Here is a 16,903-nt window from a genome sequence, read left to right on the forward strand (position 1 = left end):
TAAACAGTGATTAGAAACAGCATGCATGAAGAAGCTTCTTGCCTTTCTTCTTATTTAAAATAAAACAAGATGCTTATTGAAAAATAAGTGGTGCATAACTTGGCAAATTGTGAAAGATCTCTTTTTATCCCATTGTACTTAGTAACTTTTCTATTCAGACACTCTTTAAAAGGAAGTTGATAATCAAAATGATGAACATGTATGAAAAGTTACTGAGCTTTGAATTTTTTACTTCCAATTTATTTAGTATGGCATTGCAAATTGTCTTTAAGTTATAGATACAAATATGTGAAAGCCACACTTAGCTATTAGTATTTATGGGTTAGAAATGTCCTCAAACTAACAAAGACAGTGAATTTTAGTGCCATAAGTAGTGGAAGGGGTGATTTAGCAAGGATTCTAACCGATGTGCATCAATGTTGCTCAAAAATTGAAGAGATTCCCATCTCATATACAAAGTGGAAGTGTTAGTTGCTCAGTCATGTCTGACTCTTTGGGACCCCATGGATTGTAGCCCACCAGGCTCCTCTGTCCATAGGATTCTTCAGGCAAGCATACTAGAGTGGGTTGCCATTTCCTTCTCCAGGGGATCTTCCTGACCCAGGGACTGAACTTGGGTCTCATGCATTGTAGGTAGATTATTTACCCTCTGAGCCACTAGAGAAGACTTGACATACACAAAACTACTTCTAATTCCAAAAATTAAAGTCAGTATTTATCCTCTGAATCAGACATTGCTTTAAGTTTCCTGAATAGTTGAAAAATACGTAAAATGTTTTCAAGGATTCTAAAAAGCCAGTAATTGGGAAAGGACATTAATGAAAGGACATTAATGAAACATTAATGAAAGCGAGGATGTTTGTTGAATGTCTATTCTGTCCCCAGCCATAAGCTACATATTCTTTTGCATCATGTCTGTATTTGTCAGTTTTTAATGTATCATCAATCAGCTCCAAGCCCTTACTTTATGTCTTTTCATGAGATGCTGGGTCTGGAAATCTGCAAACTATCTTTCCCAGAGCCAGCACACAGAGTATCATGGGAATATCTCTTGGATAAAAGAAATCTCTTTAGCCTGAATTATGGTCATTAGCATTTTAGCTCATTGAGTTGGATGTTTTCCTCTTCAGATAACTTTCAGAAATGCAAACGTCCACCAAAGAGAAGAACAATCTCCTTTTGGGTCACTGAAGCTTCAATATTAGCAGATTTGTTCCCTAATTTTCTTCAACAGTAGTGGGTACTTTGTCACTAAGGCAGCATAGGGATCCCGGATAGAACAAAGAAAAGCATTGTAAACAAAGGAAAATAGACAGCATCAAAGCTTATTGCTCTTGTAATCATTGTCTTATTTTGATTCTAGAGCTATTGAGGGATCTCTGTTTCCCATTGTGTGTGGTTCTTGATCCAATTGTGTTCTGACCTTTAGGAGTTGACTATAAAATCAAGAATATTGAGAAACAAAGATACCCAATTGTTAACAGTCCTTAACTAGGAAATTGGAAACAGTGGTTCTCAACCTTCACTACTTGTTGGAACCACCTGGGAAATTTAAGAGTTGCTGATACGTGGGTACTGTGCCTAGAAATTAAAAAAAATTCTCCAAATGATTCTGACATTCTAGTCAAGATGAAGACTAACTACTCCAAAGAGCTATTAAAATTTACATTTATTATGTGCCCACAGGATTTGCACAAACAAATGGCAACCCACTCCAGTACTCTTGCCTGGAAAATCCCATGGACGGAGGAGCCTGGTAGGCTGCAGTCCATGGGGTCGCTAAGAGTTGGACATGAAGTGACTTCACTTTCACTTTTCACTTTCATACATTGGAGAAGGAAATGGCAACCCACTCCAGTGTTCTTGCCTGGAGAATCCTAGACAGGGGAGCCTGGTGGGCTGCTGTCTATGGGGTCGCACAGAGTTGGACACGACTGAAGCGACTTAGCAGCAGCACAAAGAAAAGATTAGAAAAATTCATTATTCTTTTATTCTCAGCATCCCATTCAGAATCCACACTTTTCTTACTTCCATGCCCATTTTTCCACCAATCAAGCTTTGCCTCCTGCTGCTGCTGCTAAGTCGCTTCAGTCGTGTCCGACTCTGTGCATCCTCATGGACTGCAGCCTACCAGGCTCCTCCATCCATGGGATTCTCCAGGCAAGAACACTGGAGTGGGTTGCCATTTCCTTCTCCAAAGCATGAAAGTAAAAAGTGAAAGTGAAGTCGCTCAGTCATGTCCTACTCTTAGTGACCTCATGGACTGCAGCCTACCAGGCTCCTCCGTCCATGGCATTTTCCAGGCAAGAGTACTGGAGTGGGGTGCCATCACCTTCTCCAGCCTCCTGCTGCTAGAAGGAGCTAACAGTTAAGGGACTGTTTCACCGGATGTTTAAAGACTACAGTAGTCACAGAAAATGTGAGATATCACAAAGTCCCACTTTTAGTGAAAAGGTGCAAAGAGAAATAGGTTTTGATGGAGAGCTCTTTGAATGATGCAAGATTCCCTAGAAACTGTGTTTTTTGCATCGATAGTTGGTTTTCTATGGAGAGATAAACTGAAATGCAAATAAAAAATGGAAAGTTAGAGATGATTGTTTTTTCTTTTCAGGACCTGTATGTAACCTTGTGGAAGGCAACCAGAAGAGTCAGAGAGGTATGTGGACTCATATAGCCAGGATAAGAGAAGGTAGGAAAATAAACATGAGATAAGAAGTAGGTATGTTGTGTATAACATGATTCAATATTTGTATATATGGCAAAATTATCACCACAATAATTCTAATTAGCATCTTTCACCGTACAAAGTCACAGAAATTTTTTCTTTTGATGAGAACTTTTAAGATCTATGTGTTTGTAGTTTTAATAAAAGACTCAGCTCCCTCTATGAGCCTAAAATTCCAACTGCATTCTTTGTGTCTTCTTCCAATTTTCTACCTACAAATGTGGGGTTTCCTTAAGATTAACTTTAGCTGAAGAAGGATTGGAAGGGTCAATGTGACAGGCGTTTATTCCTCAGATAAATGGTTGTTAAATTTGAGTATGTGGTCAGAAACACCTGAAGGGCTTATTTTAAACAGACTTCTGGGTGCCACCCCAGAGTTTCTGATTCAGCAGGTCTGAGCTAGGGCTTGAGAATGTGCATTTCGAACAAATTCCCAGGTGATACTCCTATGGCAAGCTGTTTGAGGGTCACTCAAAGCCCCTCGGAGAAGGCAATGGCACCCCACTCCAGTACTCTTGCCTGGAGAATCCCATGGACAGAGGAGCCTGGTAGGCTGCAGTCCATGGGGTCGCTAAGAGTTGGACATGACTGAGCGACTTCACTTTCGCTTTTCACTTTCATTCATTGGAGAAGGAAATGGCAACCCACTCCAGTGTTCTTGCCTGGAGAATCCCAGGGATGGGGGAGCCTGGTGGGCTGCCATCTATGGGGTCGCACAGAGTCAGACATGACTGAAGCGACTTAGCAGCAGCAGCAGCAGCAGCAGCAGCAAAGCCCCTTGTTGTTAATCAACTTCAGCTGATTAGGACCTGTTATAATGAAACACAACACTTGATTTTATCCCTTAGACAAGTGCTACTCCAAGTGAAAACATTTCATTTTACAGAAAAGAACACCTCGAAGTGGCATCCAGAATCAGATCTCAAAAGCAATGCTAGACAGTGTTGACAAAGGGTTGAGGAGGGTCATTTAGCCCCAGGATTATTTGTGACATAAAAAATACCTTTTTGTCTCAGATAGTAAGATTCTTGGAGAATTGTTGAGCAGATTGAGTTGCGTTCAGTGAAATGACCATATGGGTCTAAAAGAATAAATAAGATATTTATGTGTCTCTGCAGCATTTGAATGGTAATTTGACCATAAAATAGCAAGTATAATCCATCAAAAAAATGACTAGAAACACTAAATATTTAGAATTATGTTGAAAATAAATTTAGAACACCTAAAAAACTAGAACTTATTACCTTGTTATGAGTACATGTGGGTGCACGCAAAGAGAACTATTTGTGGAGTTTCCCAAAGCTTTTTCTATACAACTATGCATATTCAATACTTCATGTATTATTATGAAAAGGTGGATTTTACTCATTATGATTTTGGCTGGAATCAGATTGCACATTTAGTTTCAAAGGATCACTTAGAGTCAAAGAATTTTTGACAAGATATGAATTAATTTATGAGAAAAGAAAAGCAAACCTATTTTCAGTAACAGCAATGACAGTGTCATGGGATATTTTGGAGAGGCTCCACTTCTTTGAGTATATAAATTCTGGTACGTTTGATAAAGAAAACCTTTCTGTAATAAAGTAATTCTGATCATCTACATTTAAACTATTATAAAATGTTTATGTTGTTTAGATATGAGAAGAAATTAGACCCAAAGCATGTATGGGTATCCAGTATGAATTCACTGTGTAATTAAGGTCAGTGTAATTTCCCATAGTCTGTTCTGCTGGGTTAGCCAATATACTGAAGCCAATTTGCTGTAGAGACTTCCTAATTTAGGCAGATTAATTTCTATACCAATTTAACAGCTTAAGATGCCAAATGCTTTTCTTTCAATTGAAAAATCAAAGAGAAAATCTATTTCTGTAAGTAGGAAAAATGAAAGGCAAAGTAACTATTTTTCCTTCTAGTCATGATGAAGCTAGAGTCATCTGATAGATTCTAGACTCAAAGTGGTCTTCACTCCGTGATGCTTCAGAGTGTGGAGAGGATATATGGAAAGGTGCTACATATGAATGACCAGTCTAGGCTCTATTTACCTTTTACTATGTGCATAAAGTCTCTGGTAGCAAAGCACATGGAAATGATAAGAATTTTTAAATAATTGAATGGAACAGGATACTGTTGAAAACCCAGTTTTATGTGCCTGAAAAGAATGAAGGAGAAGGGGGAGAACTGAGATGATTGTTAGAGAAAAATAGAGAAGAGAAGCAGTCCTGGTTAAGGAGGTCCCACCCTGCCCGTTTTTAGCATGAAGTTCCCTAGAAAGCCTACATATGAATGTATACCTTTATTATTTTCTGCATATTTACAATGATAAATAAATTTGAGTTTACTGGTAAACATTAAAAGATAGAGGACTTTCCCAGTTGTATCAGTACAGTCTATTAAATAATCCATCATTTTCTCATGTAATTGAATTTACCACATAGATCTTCTGGTGCTTTTCATATGTATTGGATGCTGTTTCTGGATTCTCTTTTCTGTGCCACTGATCTGTTTGTCCTCTTATATAAATGAAATCATAAATTAATTATTCATAATATTTCATAAATATTCAGAATGGCAACCCACTCCAGTACTCTTGCCTGGAAAATTCTATGGATGGAGGAGCCTAGTAGGCTACAGTCCATGGGGTCGCAAAGAATCGGACACGACTGAGTGACTTCACTTTCTTTCTATAGTTCCTTTTGAAAAAGGAAATGGCCACCTACTCCAGTGTTCTTGCCTGGAGAATCCCATGGACGGAGGGGCCTGGTGGGCTACAGTCTATGGGGTTGCAAAGAGTTGGACATGACTAAGCAACTAACACACATACACACACACACAATCATTATGGTCTTTTTCTTGACTCTTCCTTGGTAAGGGTTATCATTTCTAATATAAATCTAAATTTAGTTTCTCCAGTTGGAAAGAGCTGTTGAGTTTCTGATTGGAGTTTCATTAAATGTATATATTAATTCAAGAGAATAAACAATGCTCTGAAATTAAGCTTCCTCATCAAGAAGATTGTGTGTTCCTTTCAGATTTTGTCTTATATCTTTTAATACAAGTTAATAGTTTTCTTCATATAGACCAGTGACTCTTAAACTCAATACACTAGAATTATTTACAAGCTTTAAAAAATGTGGTTGCATAGGGTTCACACTAGAAATTATGATTTGTCTGAGAACATCAGGATATTTTAAAGCTCCCCAAGGTGCTTTTAAATAAAGACAAGGTTGATAATCATAAATATGTCTTGTGGCTTTTATGTTAAATTTATTCCTAAATATTTTATATTTGGGGGGAGCCTTTTCCAATAATATGTCTTTAATCACCTTTCAACTCTCTTCTGTTGGGTTTGGTCCATCCAAGTTTCCCACATAACTTAACAATAGGTACTTTTTAGGAATTCATTCATTTACTCCAGGTTTTCAAATATATTCCAATAGAGTTCTATATTCTCTTTTCATAATTTTTTGGTGTTGCTCTTAATCTCCTTATATACTTTCTCATTACACATTTCCTTCTTTTTCTCTAGCAGTTTTATTTTATTGGATATGTATTAAAATTGTCCTGCCGGATATTTCTCTTTCTTGATTTTCACACTAATTTTCTTTGTCATCTCCTGGAGACCCATTTCTGATTATTGGAAGCATACAGATCGTGCAAAAAAGGGACTTTGCAAGTCTGTTCTTGCAGGTTCCTGCCAAGGCACTTGGATAAAGCCTCTTGGCTGTTTGTACTCCAGATACTCTTTTTGCTACACATGCACAAAATCCTCCAGTTGCCACTTGCTGCTTTATTTTGGGGGACCAGGAAATCCAGTGCCTTGTAGGAGACCCATGTTGCCATTCTCCCAGTTGTGCCCTCAGATATTTGAAAGCCACGCCCTTCCCTGGAATGGCCACTTTCTTGTCAATGCTCATCCCTGGGCTCTGATGCTGCTGTCTCGTTCTTTGGCCACTTGCCTACCATAAGGGCGGAGAAGGCAATGGCACCCCACTCCAGTACTCTTGCCTGGAGAATCCCATGGACAGAGGAGCCTGGTGGGCTGCAGTCCATGGGGTCACTAAGAGTCAGACACGACTGAGCAACTGCACTTTCACTTTTAACTTTCATGCATTGCAGAAGGAAATGGCAACCCACTCCAGTGTTCTTGCCTGGAGAATCCCAGGGACAGAGGAGCCTGGTGGGCTGCCGTCTGTGGGGTCACACAGAGTCGGACACAACTGAAATGACTTAGCAGCAGCAGCAGCCACTACTATAAGGGAGACATCTCTGTGCCAGTGCTTTCTGTTGAAGCCTGACTCCTTTCTGCTGGGTGAAAAGAAAGCTAATTATATGTAGGGTGCCACAATCCCTCCAATGGTAGGATAAGACATCACTTAGACTTCACATCCTTTCACTGAGTCTCTCAATCTGCCTGTCTTTCGTGAACATTCAACTCACCCTCCCCTGAACTATGTTGTCCAAACACATATCACAAAGTTCTTCTCAAATTTATAGTTATCTTTAGCTGGTTTATTTGCTCACATTTATTTGCCTAGTGTTGTGTAAGGAAAGAAAGAAAAAAAGAATCAAGCATGTGAGCACATATTAGAGAAAAACAGTGCTTAATGGGCATGAAATGGGTGCATCTAAAAACTTTAGTATATTAACTGTAAATACACTGCATACAATTTGATCTTTTAAAAAATGTTATTTCAGTGTTGATGCCAAGGGGGAGCGTTTTATAGGTATTCTGAACATCAAAGGAACACCATGGGGTTAATTGGGGTGCCTTACATGAATAGCCATTGTACTACATTGAAGCTATTTTGGTAGTAGTGCATGATGTGTAACAGATGGTGAAACAAAATAATTATATGTAAATTGTTGTTGCATGAACTTCTTATCCAGTGTTAGATTTCTTGATGGAACTTGAACATTCTAGTTGAGCTACCAAGAAAAACTGAAAAACAGGGATGGAGTAGAGGCATGATATTACTTTTCTTCCCCTAATGTTTCTGCTTGAGCTTATAGACAAGTAGTTTTTTATTCTCTTGCAATTCAGGAAGTCTGAAAAGAACTATTCTAGTCTCTTTTTATCTCCACATTGAATAGTTTTACCTGTTTTGCGAGGCTGGTTTTTGTATGCTTAAAAAACAGTCACATTATCAGTGGAAATGGTAATTAGGCCAAAAAGAAATTGCTTTTAAAAACCATATGTGGTTTCTCTCCTATTGTGCTATCTGGACTCAGACATAGCAGGTGTTTATGCTTCTGTTCCTATATTGCAAGACACTGAGGGAAAGTGCAACAATTTGCTACTTTTTTGCCTGAGTTTTGATGGGTAAATCATATCATCTCTGCCTCCTGGGATAACCTCTCTTTATTCTCATGCCTCATTTTGATCAGAAGTGTTTCCAATTAAGCTGTAACTGAAAAGCCTATCCAATGGGAATTTTTAGACCTCCACTGATGCCTTTGTTGATGCAGTTTACACTCCAGATCCTCACGTGGAAGTTCAGACTTGTTTTCCATCTGTTAAAATGAGAAGGAACTGCAAGGTAGTAATTCCCAGTCCCAACAATTTGTAAAATTAACTCCATGGTTAATCTGGCTAATGACTAACTTTTTTAGAATTCATTTTTTTTCCCAATACAATTTAACACTGATTATTGCCTTTACATATAGATAACATTAGACTTCATGCATTAACCTCAGTGCTAACTACTTGTCTTACTTCAATTCAGTTCAGTTCAGTTCAGTCACTCAGTCGTGTCTGACTCTTTGCAACCCCATGAGTCACAGCACTCCAGGCCTCCCTGTCCATCACCATCTCCCAGAGTTCACTCAAATTCACGTCCATCGAGTCAGTGATGCCATCCAGCCATCTCATCCTCTGTCGCCCTCTTTTCCTCCTGCCGCCAATCTCTCCTAGCATCAGAGACTTTTCCATTGAGTCAACTCTTTGCATGAGGTGGCCAAAGCATTGGAGTTCCAGCTTTAGCATCATTCCTTCCAAAGAACACCCAGGAATGATCTCCTTTAGAATGGACTGATTGGATCTCCTTGCAGTCCAAGGGACTCTCAAGAGTCTTCTCCAACACCACAGTTCAAAAGCATCAATTCTTTGGCTCTAGGCTTTCTTCACAGTCCAACTCTTGCATAGACACATGACCACTGGAAAAACCATAGCCTTGACTAGACGGACCTTAGTCGGCAAAGTAATGTTTCTGCTTTTGAATATGCTATCCAACAGGTCATAACTTTTATTCCAAAGAGTAAGCGTCTTTTAATTTCATGGCTGCAGTCACGATCTGCAGTGATTTTGGAGTCCAAAAAAAATAGTCTGACATTGTTTCCACTGTTTCCCCATCTATTTCCCATGAAGTGATGGGACCAGATGTCATGATCTTCGTTTTCTGAATGTTGCTCTTTAAGCCAACTTTTTCACTCTCCTCTTTCACTCTCATCAAGAGGCTTTTTAGTTCCTCTTCACTTTCTACCATAAGGGTGGTGTCATCTGCATATCTGAGGTTATTGATATTTCTCCTGGCAGTCTTGATTCCAGCTTGCACTTCTTCCAGTCCAGCGTTTCTCATGATGTACTCTGCATAGAAGTTAAATAAGCAAGGTGTCAATATACAGCCTTGACGTACTCCTTTTCCTATTTGGAACCAGTCTGTTGTTCCATGTCCAGTTCCAACTGTTGCTTCCTCACCTGCATATAGGTTTCTCAAGAGGCAGGTCAGGTGGTCTGGTATTCCCATCTCTCTCAGAATTTTCCACAGTTTCTTGTGATCCACACAGTCAAAGGCTTTGGCATAGTCAATAAAGCAGAAATAGATGTTTTTCTGGAACTCTCTTGCTTTTTCCATGATCCAGCGGATGTTGGCAATTTGATCTCTAGTTCCTCTGCCTTTTCTAAAACCAGCTTTAATATCTGGAAGTTCATGATTCACGTATTGCTGAAGCCTGGTTTGGAGAATTTTGAGCATTACTTTACTAGCATGTGAGATGAGTGCAGTTGTACAGAAGTTTAAGCATACTTTGGCATTGCCTTTCTTTGGGATTGGAATAAAAACTGACTTTTTCCAGTCCTGTGGCCACTGCTGAGTTTTCCAAATTTGCTGGCATATTGAGTGCAGCACTTTCACAGCATCGTCTTTCAGGATTTGAAATAGCTCAACTGGAATTCCATCACCTCCACTAGCTTTGTTCGTAGTGATGCTTTCTAAGGCCTGCTTGACTTCACATTCCAGGATGTCTGGCTCTAGGTGAGTGATCATACCATCGTGATTATCTTAGTTGTGAAGATCTTTTTTGTACAGTTCTTCTGTGTATTCTTGCCACCTCTTCTTAATATCTTCTGCTTCTGTTAGGTCCATACCATTTCTGTCCTTTATCGAGCCCATCTTTGCATGAAATGTTCCCTTGGTATCTCTAATTTTCTTGAAGAGATCTCTGGTCTTTCCTGTTCTGTTGTACAGTTTCCAAAATTTTACACTTTCTTTCTGCCTAAAGTCATCCACAAAAAGACCTGTGTCTTAAAAATATTGAACTGTTTTGAATTCTGAATCAAAACTAGCTTAACTGTCAAATAGTTGAAAACAAATTATTTTGTGAAAGCTTTTATGGATTAAATTCAACATGCCATACCATTAATAATGGAATTCTCTGCTAGATAGGAGATGGATAAAATCGCAAAGCCCAGGTCTACAGTTTAGTGAGGATTTTGACATGTATAGTTGTCTTGTGTGCATGCATGCATGCTGTCAGTTGTGTCCAACTCTTTGCAACCTTATGGGCTGTAGCCTGCCAGGCTTCTCTGTCCAAGGGATTCTCCAGGCAGGAATACTGGACTGGGTTACCATGCCCTCCTCCAGAGGGCTTTCCCCACCTAGGGATCGAAACTGCATCTCCTGTATTCCCTGCATTGGCAAGCAGATTAATCAGTAACAAATGCTATAAGAAGGTATTGTAGCCTGGGTGGCTTAACCAACAGAAACTGATTTATCAATTGATTTGTCAAGTCTAAGATCAGGGTTCCAATGGATTCAGTGTCTGGTGAGAGCCTACTTCCTGAATCATAGACAGTCATTTTATCCTTACATGGTGGAGAGAAACATCTTTCTTCTCATAAAGGTATTAATCCCATTTCATGGAGGTCACCCCCCATGACTTAATTACCTCCCAAAGGCCTCACCTCCTAATACCATCACATTGAGGTATTTCATTTCTCAGCAAATGAAAGCTGGGAAACAAACATTCAGTTCATGAGAACAGTGAATATTGTTGATGGTCCAGCGGATGTCCTGGAGCCCCTTTGCTCTTTTTGTGAATCCTCTGCCAGCTGCCTTGTATTTTGCTTCTGAAGACCTGCATCTGAGACCCTTTGGTACCCTCTGCAGAGGGTATAGGAGTTGTCATCAGGGAGGTTAAGGTCCTCAGAGCAGCTGTTCAGCAATGGCTGATGTTTAGTTTCAAACATCTGAAAGTCTTAATACTGTTGATGCAATTCTCAAGGCAAGAATACTGAAATGGTTTGCGATGCCCTTCTCCAGTGGACCACGTTTTGTCAGAACTCTCCACCATGACCCGTGTGTCTTGGAGGGCCCTACACAGCATGGCTTATAATTTCATTGAGTTATACAAGGCTGTGGTCCATGTGATCAGTTTGATTAGTTTTCTGTGGTTGTGGTTTTCATTCTGTCTGCCTTCTGAAGAATAAAGATAAGAGGCTTATGGAAATTTCCTGATGGGAGAGACTGACTGTGGGAAAAACTGGGTCTTCTTCTGATGGGCAGGGTGATCAGAAGGACAAGCTGGAATCAAGATTGTGGGAGAAATATCAATAACCTCAGATACACAGATGACACCACCGTTATGGCAGGAAGCGAAGAAGAACTAAAGAAACTCTTGATGAAAGTGAAAGAGGAGAGTAAAAAAGTTTGTTTAAAACTCAACATTAAAAAAAAACTAAGATCATGGCAACTGTCCCATCATTTCATGGAAAATAAATGGGGAAACAATGGAAACAGTGACAGACTTTATTTTGGGGGGCTCCAAAATCACTGCATATGGTGACTTCCAGCTTGCTTGTTGGAAGAAAAGCTATGACCAACTTAAACAGCATATTAAAAAGCAGAGATATTACTTTGCCAACAAAGGTCCATCTAGTCAAATCTATGGTTTTTCCAGTAGTCATGTAGGGATGTGAGAGCTGGACTATAAAGAAAACTGAGTGCCAAAGAACTGATGCTTTTGAACTGTGGTGTTAGAGAAGACTCTTGAGAGTCCCTTGGACTGCAAGGAGATCCAACTAGTCCATCCTAAAGGAAATCAATCCTAAATATTCATTGGAAGGTCTGATGTTGAAGCTGAAACTCCAGTACTTTGGCCACCTGATGCAAAGACCTGACTTATTGGAGAAGACCCTGATGTTGGCAAAGATTGACGACAGGAGAAGCGGATGCTAGAGGATGAGATGGTTGGATGGAGAGGATCACCAACTCAATGGACATGAGTTTGAGCAAGCTCTGGGAGTTGGTGATGGACAAAGAAGCCTGGTGTGCTGCAGTCCATGGGGTTGCAAAGAGTTGGACATGACTGAGCAACTGAACTGTACTGTATGAAAGTCTGGCCCCTGGACTCCAGTTGGATGAGGCTGAAGCTAGACTTTGCCTGAAATCACAGCCTTGCTTGGTTCCCCCTTTGCTCTTCTTCTTCCTCCATCCCTTTCCTGATTTCCTCTGAAATCACTTTCTTAATAAATCACTTCCACTGGAATCCTCATCTCAACGTCATCGTGGGGAGCATCTGACCCAAGAAACCTGGTAACAAAGAGCTCTACAATAAAATAATAACAATCAGAATGTGAGCAGTGTCCTTCATGGAACAGGCTACTATATACATGTTTCATCTTAAGCCAACAGAAGTCTGATATTCATTAGGGGTCCCTCACAAATATTTGGGTAAAATAGAAAGGAAATCAACTATCATTGAATAGGTGATATGAGGCCAGCTCAACAGATGAAGGAAATTGGCAACCTGTTTTGTATCTAAATTTGTAAGGCAACACCAGAAATCTGTTGAACATAACACCAGAAAGTATCTCCTTTAGGGGTTTTCAAAGAACTTGAAATGTGATTTATTGAATTTAAGATACAGTTTTGTCCAAGAGAACTGATGGGATGGAGCATAGGGAAGATGGATCTGGAAAAAGGCCAAAGGTGACAGAAGATTTCTGGTACCTAGAAAAAAAGTGTTACAAGTAATTGCCTTAGTAAGGAAAGAAATGGAGATAAAATTTGTTTTTAATTGGCTATAATTTTCTTTATTCTCCATATTTCCACAATGACATTATTAATTTTATAATATAAGAGAGAAAGTGTTTATTACTTTGCAACTTTACAGTTACAAGATAATCCAAAATAAAATTCCCATTACTGAGGAGTGGTTAGTAATTGTGAACATTCATAGATGGGAACATTTTACATTCATTACCAATGTTTATAAAGTATTTCAAATGACATTGAAAAATTTATAAAATAATATTAAATAACAAAGATAGAATTCAAAACTTTAGGTACTATTTGATATCCTCTATGTTGAAATATATGGAAGAGATACTAAAAGGATTTACAAGTTAACTTTTACTAGAATATGAATTATGGATTTTTTCTTATTATTTACACTTTATACATTTTTCTATATTGGAGTGTTAATCAGACAAAAGTAAACAATAAAATTTGGAAGTGCGTGCTTAGACACTCTTAGGTCTGAAATGCTCTCATCCTGAGGTCGGACTTATTAACAGGCCTAGGAATAATTAGTTCTATCTAAAACATTTGAAGTAATTTATGCTTTTAAATCGATCATATTTTTCTCTGCTACACTTGCCCATTTTCCTCTCAGCATCTATCTTCCTTTGAATGCCTGCCACTTCTTTGTCTCTGGAAAGCTTAAATTTATCTCTAGCAGTTTCCCTCACATTCACATGAAAAATACACATCTGCTTGGGTGAGTGTGTGTTTCCTTTTTTTGCTCATATCTCACTGAGAGTATGCTAGCATTTTTCTGATGATTTATGGAAAAGTAAATATAGTCTTCCAGTGCTATTCACCCCATGTAAATTTCTAATGATCCCAAATGTGAGGGTGTGTATGACAATGATGTCTTGGTAAAAAGCCAGCTGCTCTTTTCATTTGAGCAATGGTTTGATATTATTCAACTCACTAAGTGAGCTTGTTTGTTTCAACAGCTGTTGACTTCATCTCCCTCTCAGTGGATGAAAAGAAAAAGACAAAAGGAAAACCTTTCCTCCATATTCCTTCCTAACTACCTTTCAGCAGGGCTCTTTACTAGGTGGTAGACATCTTACTCATTATTAGAATCAGAGACATTTGGAGCTAAAAAGAATCTAATGGATTATCATTGGCAGACTTCTTTGTGAAGTAATTTTACATTGCATACATGATGGTGTCATTAACCACTTTCTGTCAGATAAGAAAATTGACACTCAAATCCTAGATCTTGTGCAGTGAGAATTTGAAGCTTTTTCACATAGATGGAGCTGCAAAGTATAATAAACTTATCAGACTTAAGATCTAATAAAGATTACAAGCCAATTTCATTACTTGTAATCAGTCTGTTCATATTCTCTACTTCTTCCTGATTTATTTTTAGGATACTGTATGAAATGGGATTTATCCATTTCTTCTGGTTGTCCATTTTGTTGGCATATAATTGTTTGTAGTAATCTCTTATGATCCTTTGTATTTTTGTGGTGTTGGTTGTGACTTCTTCTCTTTCATTTTTGATTTTATTTGGGCTCGCTTTTCTTTCTTGATGAGTCTGGCTAAAGGTCTGTCTGTTTTTTTCTTTTCAAAGAACCAATTCTTAAATGCATTGATCTTTTCTTTTTTTTTTACATTTTATTTTTTAAATATAAATGTATTTATTTTAATTGGAGGTTAATTACTTTACAATACTGTATTGGTTTTGCCATACATCAACATGAATCCACCACAGGTATACACGTGTTCCCCATCCTGAACATCCCTCCCTCCTCCCTCCCCATCCATCCCTCTGGGTCGTCCCAGTGCACCAGCCCCAAGCATCTAGTATCATGCATCGAAACTGGACTGGAGATTCATTTCATATGTGTTATTATATATGTTTCAATGCCATTCTCCCAAATCATCCCACCCTCGCCCTCTCCCACAGAGTCCAAAAGACTGCTCTACACATCTGTGTCTCTTTTGCTGTCTCGCATACAGGGTTATCATTACCATCTTTCTAAATTCCATATATATGCATTAATATACTGTATTGGTGTTTTTCTTACTGGGTTACTTCCCTCTGTATAATAGGCTCCAGTTTCATCCACCTCATTAGAACTGATTCAAATGTATTCTTTTTAATGGCTGAGTAATACTCCATTGTGTATATGTACCACTGTTTTCTTATCCATTCATCTGCTGATGGACATCTAGGTTGCTTCCATGTCCTGGCTATTATAAACAGTGCTGTGATGAACATTGGGGTACACGTGTCTCTTTCAGTTCTGGTTTCCTTGGTGTGTATGCCCAGCAGTGGGATTGCTGGGTCATAAGGCAGTTCTATTTGCAGTTTTTTAAGGAATCTATACACTGTTCTCCATAGTGGCTGTACTAGTTTGCATTCCCACCAACAGTGTAAGAGGGATCCCTTTTCTCCACACCCTCTCCAGCATTTATTGCTTGTAGACTTTTGGATTGCAGCCATTCTGACTGGCGTGAAATGGTATCTCATTGTGGTTTTGATTTGCATTTCTCTGATAATGAGTGATGTTGAGCATCTTTTCATGTGTTTGTTAGCCATCTGTATGTCTTCTTTGGAGAAATGTCTATTTAGTTCTTTGGCCCATTTTTCGATTGGGTCATTTATTTTTCTGGAATTGAGCTGCAGGAGTTACTTGTATATTTTTGAGATTAGTTGTTTGTCAATTGCTTCATTTGCTATTATTTTCTCCCATTCAGAAGGCTGTCTTTCCACCTTGCTTATAGTTTCCTTTGTTGTGCAGAAGCTTTTAATTTTAATTAGATCCCATTTGTTTATTTTTGCTTTTATTTCCAGAATTTTGGGAGGTGGATCATAGAGGATCCTGCTGTGATTTATGTCGGAGAGTGTTTTGCCTATGTTCTCCTCTAGGAGTTTTATAGTTTCTGGTCTTACGTTTAGATCTTTAATCCATTTTGAGTTTATTTTTGTGTATGGTATTAGAAAGTGATCTAGTTTCATTCTTTTACAAATGGTTGACCAGTTTTCCCAGCACCTCTTGTTAAAGGGATTATCTTTTCTCCATTGTATATTATTGCCTCCTTTGTCGAAGATAAGGTTCCATAGGTGCGTGGATTTATGTTTGGGCTTTCTATTTTGTTCCATTGATCTATATTTCTGTCTTTGCGCCAGTACCATACTGTCTTGATGACTGTACCTTTGTAGTAGAGCCTGAAGTCAGGCAGGTTGATTCCTCCAGTTCCATTCTTCTCTCTCAAGATTGCTTTGACTATTCAAGGTTTTTTGTATTTCCATATAAATTGTAAAATTATTTGTTCTAGCTCTGTGAAAAGTACCGTTGGTAGCTTGATAGGGATTGCATTGAATCTATAGATTGCTTTGGGTAGTATACTCATTTTCACTATATTGATTCTTCGGATCCATGAACATTGTATATTTCTCCATCTATTCGTGTCCTCTTTGATTTCTTTCACCAGTGTTTTATAGTTTTCTATATATAGGTCTTTAGTTTCTTTAGGTAGATATATTCCTAAGTATTTTATTCTTTTCGTTGCAATGGTGAATGGAATTTTTTCCTTAATTTCTCTTTCTATTTTCTCATTATCAGTGTATAGGAATGCAAGGGATTTCTGTGTGTTGATTTTATATCCTGCAACTTTACTATATTCATTGATTAGCTCTAGTAATTTTCTGGTGGAGTCTATAGGGTTTTCTATGTAGAGGATCATGTCATCTGCAAACAGTGAGAGTTTTACTTCTTCTTTTCCAATTTGGATTCCTTTTACTTCTTTTTCTGCTCTGATTGCAGTGGCCCAAACTTCCAAAACTATGTTGAATAGTAGTGGTGAAAGTGGGCACCCTTTTCTTGTTCCTGAGTTTAGGGGAAATGCTTTCAATTTTTCACCATTTAGGAAAATG

The 16,903-nt window shown here is 38.5% G+C and overlaps 1 long non-coding RNA gene across 1 annotated transcript in view; it reads left to right on the forward strand.

Annotated features, from left to right (window-relative positions):
- The first annotated feature begins 2,610 nt into the window (after nt 1–2,610).
- Nucleotides 2,611–16,903, forward strand: part of LOC132659320 (uncharacterized) — a 288,550-nt gene continuing 274,257 nt past the window's right edge. Inside the window, exon 1 of the long non-coding RNA XR_009599620.1 lies at nt 2,611–2,656. This is a non-coding gene — a long non-coding RNA (uncharacterized LOC132659320). The remainder of the gene's footprint in view (nt 2,657–16,903) is intronic.

Source organism: Ovis aries, chromosome 2, assembly GCF_016772045.2.
Source record: "Ovis aries strain OAR_USU_Benz2616 breed Rambouillet chromosome 2, ARS-UI_Ramb_v3.0, whole genome shotgun sequence".
Lineage (NCBI taxonomy): Eukaryota > Metazoa > Chordata > Mammalia > Artiodactyla > Bovidae > Ovis > Ovis aries.